Source organism: Oryza sativa, chromosome 11, assembly GCF_034140825.1.
Source record: "Oryza sativa Japonica Group chromosome 11, ASM3414082v1".
In the NCBI taxonomy this organism is placed as follows: Eukaryota; Viridiplantae; Streptophyta; class Magnoliopsida; order Poales; family Poaceae; genus Oryza; species Oryza sativa.
Genome location: NC_089045.1, coordinates 24,760,391 through 24,770,097, shown reverse-complemented (window position 1 = coordinate 24,770,097; position 9,707 = coordinate 24,760,391). Strand labels below are relative to the sequence as shown.

Sequence of the window (9,707 nt, the reverse complement as noted above, 5' to 3'; positions counted from 1 at the left end):
TACAAATAGACAGGTTTACAGGTCTGTCCGCTTACACCCTTACCAAAACTAATACAAAGAGTTAGACTTAAACCTTACAATAGGTTCCATGCAACGCATAACACCACATGAGCACATACTCACGCACCCAATTTAACATAGAGGTCACTGACCACAACCAACCACCCAAGTAGGGAGTACTTTGGTATGGGGCACGATGGGCATATTCAGTTTATTGCCATTTTTAATCTTACTAATATGATCTAAAAAGGTGGGTAGTTTCAGAATTTTCCTCTAATAAAAACATTACCAAATTTTAGAAAGGCATCAAACTAAATACATGCAACCAGCTATAAAAATTCGGTAACATCGAAACTTACACAAATTTAGTAAGGTTGAACAATACTAAAAAGAAAACTCAAATCTCATATAAACATTTTCTACGTGGTCCTTGCGCTAGCAATTTTTTTTCTTTGGAATCATTCTTTGCCTCCATTTTTGAAGGATTTCAAACATGAGCTCAAATCTGGTTATTTTGATTTTCTTTCGGAAGTCCAAGGCATTTTCTCTCTTCATCGCTCCTCTTATATTAATTCTAGTACTACTACTAGAGAACTCCTCATCTCTCTCAGTTCGTAACCCCCTTACTCCCGGGTAGTAAACCGAGAGAGAGAATTCGAGACTAAAGATGTAGCCAGGCCAGGACTGATTGCTACTTTTTTTTTATTGTTTTTAACATTGAATATTGATTTCACTCCATCCCCAAATCATCCCCAAATAAATCATCACATATCACAAATCCAACAGATCACATAACAGAAGATATCTCTAAATCCTCAAATCAATCATTTCCAAATACATCACAAATTCTAAAAAATTACATCACAAGCTCTACAAAAATCATCACAAATACATCACATGAATACATCACACACAAATCAAATATATCTCAGATCTCCAATCACAAATTCTTAAAAAAAAAAACCGCTGACCTGCCGCCCTCCCAGCCTCCTCCTCCGCGCGCACAGGCCATCGCCGCCCGCTGGCCCCACTGCCCTGCAGGCCGCCGGCCGCTGCCGCGCCGTCTCCCTCGGCCCGCCGCCCTTCCGGCCTCCTCCTCCGCGCGCGCGGGCCACCACCGCCCGCTGGCCCCACCGCCGCGCAGGCCATCGGCCACTACCGCATCGTCTCCCGCCACCCACCGCCCTCCTCCGTGCGCATCTCTTGCCGCCGCCGCCCGCTTGTCGCCGGCACTGTGGGAAAAGAGGATAAGACTGTGTGTGAGAGAGACAGGAGGAATAGGAAGATAAGGAAAGGATACGAGTGAGGAGGAATAGGAGATAGAAATTTTTGAGGATACGTGCAAAGGGATTATATACGGTATATTGATTTTTACTCCCGGTTGTTAATACCAACCGGAATTAAAGATCTATATAAACTTTAGTTCCGATTAGAAACAACAACCGGGACTAAAGTTAGGATCTTTGGTCCCGGTTGGTACACGAGGTGAACCACACTATATATTAGGCCAGGTAACAACGAAAAAAAGGTATAAAAGTATGGTTCCTACTTCCTAGAAGTATCGTTTGGTACCAAATAAGTCATATTCTTCCTCTCTCCAACACTATGTACCCCTATCCTTCCGTTGACCCTGAGCACAAAATCAAAGCACCAACCAAAGAAGACAAAATTGTGAGTAGATGCAGACGACAAACTCCTAGAAAAGCCATTCCCTCATCTTCTTCCATCCTTCCGTGGACATCTAGCCCTATGCAGCCTTCCTCGCGGCCATACTCCTGTTGGCTTCCCGGAGATAGTGTCGATGACCGGCTCAGATAGGGTTGCAGTTGACGCAGCAAGGGAACGGCTTCTGGTGGCCAGTAGCTAGTGGTCATAGCCGCGGAGAGGGGGACAGAGGACGGAGGGAGCAGCGAACACGCAGTGGGTGGTGGATGACGCTACGTAGACGACGAGTCAAGATGAGGCATGGAGCATTGGGTAGTCATTAGTCTATCCCGTTAGGACAATATGCCATTATGTAGATTTTATGATTCGCGAACACGGATCGAAAATAGAGGCGGGAACGGGGAAACCGCATCCGAAAACGTGGGCTTTAGAACTAAACGGGCTCGGAAATGCACCCGCGTGGGCTCTGAACCTCACGTGGGCCTGATTGGTCGCATACTTGTGTCATCTCGTCTCGAGAAAATTGACATTTTACCATTGTCAAAAAGGGGTTTCGCCTAAATACCACTATGCAGTTAGGATTTGCCGAAATACCATTCTCAATTGATGGGCTTTGCCCATATGCCATTTTCTTCCAATTCTCTCTTTCCTCTCATCATTATTGACCAAAATGTCCCTAATTGAACCAATTTAAGTATATCAAAAATACATAAATTATAAAATAAATACGCTAAAATATTTTTACATTTTATTTTTTTTCTCTGCACCAGAATACATAATATGCAGCGTACTATCTCCACAACATCAAAAAAAGACACTCTCAACTGAAACTCAGTTTTTAGTGATGTAAAAAATATTTTTTATTTATGCTGTGGAGATAGTGTCTTATACTCTGTAATTTAGTGTAATGAAAATATAGCATGTCAAGATATTTGGGTGATATGTACTATGTAATCTATATGTTTGCTTGGTATTTTGGTCAGCAAAAATTAGAGGAAAAAGATAATTAGAAGAAAATGGTGTTTCGGCGAAGCCCGGATGGTACCTGTTTGACGATGGGATTATGCCAATTTTCTCTCTCGCTCTCCCATCCGCCGCCCTTTCTCCTCCTCCCTCCACGAACCACGAATCCCCCTGGCCCCGATTCTCGGCCTTCCTCCTCCGGCGCGGCAGCGGGAAGAAGAATCTGGCGCTCCGAGCCTCCTTGCGGCTGGAGGTTTCCACATGGTTGGTCTCGGTCGGTAATAGATCTTCCCAGTGTTGGTCGAGGCATTGGCAATGAATGGGCAATGGCGGGATCTGAATGTCATGTCAGTTGTGGGGGATTTCTTGCCCTAGTCCGTTTGGGACTAGGGCTCAATCAAACAGCGGGAGTCTAGTTCGTCAATCTCCTACTCGGGCAGAGATCGGCTTTGCTTTTATTTATTACTCCTATATAGGTACATACACCAGGAAGACGATTATTTCTAGCAAGAATAGCTGCTTGTTAACTAGGGATTAGAGGTGGGGTTTTCACAAGGAGGAACTACAACTCTGCTTTTGGGGTGCTGCTGCTGCTGCCTTCAGTGATTCAGCAGCATGATTTTGACAGTGTGAGAGGTTTGAGCAAGAATAAGTTGGGGTTTCTTCTTTGCCAATAAGGGGATTCGAGATTTGAGTCCTGAACAGCTGAAGGATCTCAGGATCAGGATAAGTTAACTGCAAGTAGTTTTCTTAGTAAATCTCTGAAGGATCAGATCAGGATAAGTTGATAGCAAGGGGAGTAGTTTGCTTAATAAGGGCCTGTTTGGCACAGCTCCAGCTCCAACTCCACCCCTCCTGAAGCTGGAGCTCAGCCAAACAGTTTCAGCTCCACCAAAACTGGGAGTGGAGTTGGGTGGAGCTCTCTCATAAAATGTACTAGAGTTGTGGAGCTGGGTTTAGGCAGCTCCACAACTCCACTCCATACTCAACTCCAGGAGTTATATTTAGGAGTTGGAGCTGTACCAAACAGGCCCTAAATCTCACCATCCAGTGGCACTGATGGAGCTCCCACAGGACATTTTGATGAGCATCTTTAGCACCCTGGAGATCCTTGACCTCATTCGGGCCGGTTCCGTCTGCAACTCTTGGCGATCTGCGTACACAAGTATATGCAGCCTTGGACACTGCAAGCCGCAGCAGACACCATGCTTGCTGTACACATTTGAGTCTGACAGCACCAAGGCGACAGGTCTCTACAGCCTAGCGGAAAAGAAGGCGTACATGTTGACTCTCCTGGATCCGGCATTGCCTAGTAGGTTTATCATCGGATCCAGCCATGGCTGGATTATCACCGCCGACGAGAGGTCTGAGTTGCACCTTGTCAACCCCATCACCGGCAAGCAGATCGCCCTGCCACCTGTCACCACCATTGAGCAGGTGAAGCCCATCTTCGACGATTCCGGTGCTGTCCACAAGTACAAGTACTCATGGTATACAGGACATGACGGTTTCCGACTCACCCTCGATCCTTGCTCCGGATGAGCTGCGGAATTTTCTTTTCAACAAGGCGATCGTGTCTTCCGATCCATCTGGGGGAAACTTTATTGTGGTGCTCATCCACAATCCTCATTTGCAGCTCTCGATTGCGAGGTCAGGGGATGATAAGTGGACCTGGCTGCCGCCACACAAAGACTATGAGGACTGCATATTCCGGGATGGGTTGTTGTATGCCTTGACGTCAGAAGGAGAAATTTATGAGTATGATCTCAGTGGCCCGGCAATCACACGGAAGATAGTCCTGAACAAGGTGAAGGGCTTTACGTGCGAGAACATGTACATTGTCCGAGCTCCGTGTGGTGATCTATTGCAGGTGTGGAGATCGTACGATCCGCTGGATGACGAGGATGAAGATGCATCGGATGACCTCGAGGCAGACCATGATGATGAGTCTTATGTTTGGAATACCACCATGATCAAAGTACACAAGGTTGACTTGGTAGCGAGAATGCTCGTGGAAGCATGCGACTTGGGTGAGAATGTGCTGATTCTTGGGCACAACCAATCGCTTTGTCTCCGTGCTGATGAATATCCTCTGCTGAAGGCGAATCATGTCTACCTCAGTGATGATAGAGAGCTCTATATTAAAGGATGCAAGAATGGCTGCCGTGATATTGGAGTGTTCAACCTGGAAAACAACTGCGCTGAGGAAATTGTGTCACCTCAGCTTTGGTCGAACTGGCCTCCCCCTGTTTGGATGACACCCAATGCTAGAAAAATAAGTTTGGAAACGCACAGTTTGTGATGTTATAGTAGTTCCGGTCATCTATGTATGTACTCTGGTGTTCAAACATATCTGGATAATATGCTCAAGAATTATTATAATTCTGATGAATGAGTCATGAGTTTATCCTACTTTACTCTGATTATGGTGTGTTACTCAATTTACAGCATTGATCAGATTTTCGTGATAATAAATTTAGTTTCATCTGTTCTTGGATGCTTCGTCATATATTCCATATGAATTACCGCAATTTCTTGTTTCTAAGCCTCTGGTCAAGTGTACTGCAATTTCAGTACCGCAAGGTAGCAAGGTAATAGCAACAAAAATAACTCAAAAACATCAGGAAATTACCGCGAGGTAGTAATAGCAACAAACAGAAGTGAAAAGCATCAGGAAATTATCAGTAGTTAATTGTCCTGCTTGGCCTGTGAATCCTGCCTTCCTTATAAGGCACGCAACCAAGACTACGATACCAGAGCCATATGAGATTTACAGAATCCAGAGTTCAGATATATGTTTTAAATCCAACTCGAAGAAAAACAAAATGCCCGTGGAAATCATCTCAGGTTTGCACTCATGCAGTCACGCTTAATATCATGGACAATGTATGAACAAGCCTTGCAAATGTCAATAGCCTTGAACAAGCTTTCTCAGTCGATTCAAGTCGAATCCTCTTTCTATCCACAGCCGAACCCTCCTCCAATTAATCTACAGGTAATACGTCCACCAGCCTAAAAAGGTAAAACCAAGTTAATCACTTCTAAAAGTTATAACCAAGTTAAGAATCTAATCATTTGTACAAAATTGTTAACCATACCATTCTTCTTCTCATGGCAAAACAGGTGGTGGAGCCCGATATCCCCCAATGTGCACGCCCTGACAGTGCAACCAGAGGATGGGCACAAGAACCCATCGGTGTTGTGTTTATTGGAGATATGGCTTTTTATCTGACATAAATAGGAACAGATTGTTAGTTTGTTACCAAATAAGGGAGTCGAATAGGAAAGCAAAAAAAAAGAGAGAAAACTAAATGGAAAAATACTAACCTCGTTCTTGTGGATTGGAACCACTTGATCAAATTTGAAAAAGCAGGGGTGACATATCTCTTTGTTTTTCTTGCCGGATCGAACATGATCTCGTGCAGAACAGTAACGGGCATAGGTCATTGTTACCTCATCCTCTTTATTATTATCCATGGACTCGTCGAAAATCACATCAAGACCAAAATTCTGTCCATTGAATGCGTCATCACCCTGTACATCACACAAGTGTTGCACATAAAACATAACACCATAATAAATAACTTTAAATTTCCAAATTAATAACTAATAAAATATAGTTTATATTAAAATTATTTTATATGAAATAGATAAATACCTTATGAATTTCAAGCTGAACAGTGGGGGTTTGACAAGCAACAAGCGGATCTTTACGGCAAACTACAAAAACAACAACACATACAAATTGTACTTCAACAAAACTGGAAATACTCTTTTCATTCAAAGTATAAGCATTATAGATTCGAAATGTGTACCACAATACAAGAATTTCTTACAATTTGTAACTACCTGTCACATAAATTAACTCATGTCTAAATTTATTCACATCTTACCTAACCATCTATTATATTATTAAAACAGCCTTGAAAGAAGGCACCACGTTCGCTGTGGAGGCTAGAAATTCCCACATTAATCGAAGAAAAGAAAAATATTTACACCGTTAGATCGTACTGGTACTAGATTTTAGTGGTGTAGATTATTCGGGACAATATTGAGTCTGAATAGAAAGCAACTTTATCTAACATGGAACATGGGAATTGGGCAGGTTGATTGATTAGGAGTCGGACGGGTTGATTGATTAAAGTACAAAACGATTTTATAGTAATCCATGATTGGACGGTAATTAGAGTACAAATTGAATTATAGTAATCAATGTTATGTGGCTCGAAGATATATGCATGCATGCCATGCATACATGGCTATTGATAGCAAATATACGTCTGCATGCCATCATGCCGTACATACATGTCAAGATACCAGAAAGATTAATTAGGCTGAGATATCTCACAATAGATCTAGAAGCGAAGCAAAGTATGCTACCAAGAAATCAGCATATATATGCATAATTTCATAAAGCCTTAAGACATGCGGCAAATAAAATTTAAGGTCTGATATCTTCATTAGTACGATCTATGCATGCAGATCGGGCAGGTGCATAATTTGAAAATATAACTTCAATCATTATTTTCAAAACATTTAAAAACCCATATAAAACTATGATAACATGAAAGTAAATCTACAGATAGGGTTGTAACATACTATCTTCTAAAATAAGATAGCTTAAAAGAAGATAATTTACTCTTGAGGTTTAGAAATTTTCACATAAATTAAAGAAAAATATTTACTGTTAGATTGTCACGCCCGGAAATTCACTAGTAATTTCCGAACTTATTTGTGCATAAAATCCTCGTCCAGGAATCAGCCGAGGTACACAAACTGACAATTTAATATTCAAATCCATCATAAAAATAACGTTACACACTTACAAAAGAAAAGAAAACAGCAGCGGAATAACGGTCTAGCGATGGCTTCAGCTCCACTCCCACAGGCAGCTCAACTGGGGTATAAGCCAAACGTCTTCTCCTTCGCAACTTGTCTTCAACTGAGGTTTGATTGATTATTGCAAGGTGAGCATATGACATACTCAGCAAGCCACACAGCAAATATGCAAAGTGCACAAGGATACCAAAGGATGGCATAATATAAGCTCATTTGCAAAAGCTGCATTTAGCAAAACATTTAAGAGAAGTAAAACAGTGGAGTAATTAATCAGAAATTTTAATCAACACTGAACAGCACACCCATGCTGCACAGGCCCAACCATCCTGAACAACCATACCCGGCTGCACAGATCTATCTCCAAACCAGGAGCTAAACAAATTATTACCAATTATATCATCATTTATTATGGTGAGAAGTGTGAGACTAATCACGAAAGACATTGTTAGACTCGCCCATGACCGCGGGCACGGCTATTCGAATAGTTTTACTCTGGCCAGAGGTGTACCACTGTACCCACAAGACACAGCCCCACAACATGTCACCATGTGCCTCAATACCACCACGGTACCTCGGAAAGGAGCTGTGACATTACCCCTCGCACAACACAATCCACCACAGCGCACCGTTCCTGGATCATAGTCACCCCCTTATAAACAAGGCATGGACTCCCCAGCGACCCCCGTGGGTTTATCTCCGCCACTTCTCAGTCTGGTGCTCCGCAATGAACCATGCTATACAAAAGGTAAAACCGTTGCCCACGCTGGCTTGTGGTTGGCACGGTTAATGTTTCACAACCGAAAATCGTGAACCGGTCCTTAATTGTCATGAGCACGACTCTCAAAACCATGTGCTCACAACCCACCATTATCAAGTTTTAGTTGGCAAGTAATTAATTAACCAATCACGATTGACCATCGTGAACTATCATTAAGCCATCATTAAATAATAGTGAGTCATAAGTTATCCCAATAGTGTGCTAATGTTTCTAAGCATGGCTAAGCAGTCATATCTAATATCTAGCTGAACCAATATATATAAAGCTCAACTAGTCAAGTTATAATAACCCAAGGTATCAAGGAATAAAGTAATCAAGAACAAAAGGGCTATAACAAACAATAGGTTAATTCCAATCAATGACATTCGAAAATAAATGCAATAGTTGAATAGAAACAATAGCTTTAAACGGGATCAACATGCTCAAAGGGTTATTTGGGATCTGTGTGACTTGCCTTGCTGGCCTTGGAACTCTTCAAATTCTTCTCCTGCGAAAACGGACTCTCCGGAAACGTCGGAATCTAAACAGAAAAGAGCAAAAACACCAAAACAGTATATAAACAAGCATGAACAGTACATGTGGATATTTTTAACATGTAGATCTCAATTCTAGAAAAATTTAGAGACTTGAACCAACTAAATCCGAGCTAAGATGAATTAGTTATGAATTTTCAAAGATTAAATCGGATTAAAACACTTATATGGATTTTAATTGAATTATGACGCAATAATGAATTATTTTTGAAAAGAAAAAAAAAGGTTTATTGCGTCAGCGGCTAGGGTTTGCGGTGAACCGGGTGCACGGCGACGGCTCACGGAAACGAACGGCCGAGATCGATCCTATCCAAAACGGACGGCCGAGATCGACCAGTCCACGGCCGGACCACGAGAGACGACGACGATGACGTCAGCGGTGACGTCACCACCGGCGGCGGCTCGGGCGCGCATGCTCGCCGGCGAACGACGGCGCAAGGACGCAAACGGAGGGCACCAGCACGTAGAGAGCGACGCGACGAACTCACCGACGACCAAAACAGCGGCGGAAGATGAACGGACGGCGGCGGCGTCAAGGAAAAGGCAGCGGAGTCCTTCGGCTTGACGACGACGGCGATGCTCCGGCGGTCTTCAGTGACGGCGGAGGGGCGGACGAGGACAGCGACGCGACGGCGACCACGATGGCGACCTTCCCGAGCGACGGCGACGACTAGAACAACGGCGAAGCACGGCTGGAGCGACGGCGACGACGGCGGCGCGTGGTCTCACGGTGCTAGGGCGCTACCGACGGCGAGAGGCGAAAGCAAGGGTGGCGACGGGTAGCGGCGAGCTTGGGGGTCCTTTTATAGGGGCAAGGAGGCGGCGGCGAAGGCCCACGGCGACCGGCGACGAGAAGGAAAGTTAAGGCTCGGAGGAAAGAGACCGATCCGAATCGAACTCGAATCCACGGATTTCCAAAGCGATTTAGA

General features: G+C 43.7%; 1 pseudogene; it reads left to right on the top strand.

Annotated features, from left to right (window-relative positions):
* The first annotated feature begins 2,701 nt into the window (after window positions 1–2,701).
* Window positions 2,702–5,120, top strand: LOC4350849 (putative F-box protein At5g55150; annotated as a pseudogene).
* The last annotated feature ends 4,587 nt before the right edge of the window (window positions 5,121–9,707 follow it).